The sequence below is a fragment of the Aplysia californica genome, unplaced genomic scaffold (assembly GCF_000002075.1).
Source record: "Aplysia californica isolate F4 #8 unplaced genomic scaffold, AplCal3.0 scaffold00785, whole genome shotgun sequence".
Lineage (NCBI taxonomy): Eukaryota > Metazoa > Mollusca > Gastropoda > Aplysiida > Aplysiidae > Aplysia > Aplysia californica.
Genome location: NW_004798055.1, coordinates 288,149 through 288,789, shown reverse-complemented (window position 1 = coordinate 288,789; position 641 = coordinate 288,149). Strand labels below are relative to the sequence as shown.

At 35.6% G+C, this 641-nt stretch overlaps 1 protein-coding gene across 1 annotated transcript in view; it reads right to left on the bottom strand.

Moving 5' to 3' along the window:
- The window catches only part of LOC101850285 (gamma-tubulin complex component 5), a gene marked incomplete in the record, with an annotated part of 40,039 nt that overhangs the window by 30,046 nt on the left and 9,352 nt on the right, over nucleotides 1-641 (bottom strand).

The window sequence follows — 641 nt, the reverse complement described above, 5'->3', positions numbered from 1 at the left end:
TTTTTTTCTAATCGCGAGATTATCATTATAGAATGCATAGTTTGAGAACTTTGAGTGCAAAAAAGTGTTCACTATAAAATTAATTTCTTGTAACTAGTTTTGCCATTAAAAAGTATCATTGATGAGCTGTGATGTAACCCATATGCGTATGCAAAATGTGTGTGAGAAGCGGGAAGTGCTGTGTACAATTTTATTTTCTGCGAGAAGGATATTTGTAGTACTTTACATAAATTTGTGAAGAAACATTTTTTAAGCTAGCCTCAAATGTTGTGGAAAAATATGATTAAGTTAAGACAAATTGAGACAAGCTGCTGTGCAAAGTATGGGTGAGATTGATTCACCTGTTAAAAAGATATTTGAGGATAAGTTGCGCCACATATTTTTAACCGCACTATACCTACTTGTACATACTCTTCACTTTCCACGATCTATTTGACCTGCTTGTACAAATCACTCGCCTTCCAAGACCTCTTTGACATCCTCGTACAATTCACTCACCATCTACAATATCCTAACATTCTTGCACATACTACTCACCTTCCACAATACCCTTGACCTTCATATACTACTCACCTTCAACAATATCCTTGACCTTCACATACTACTCACCTTCCACAATATCCTTGACCTTCACATACTAC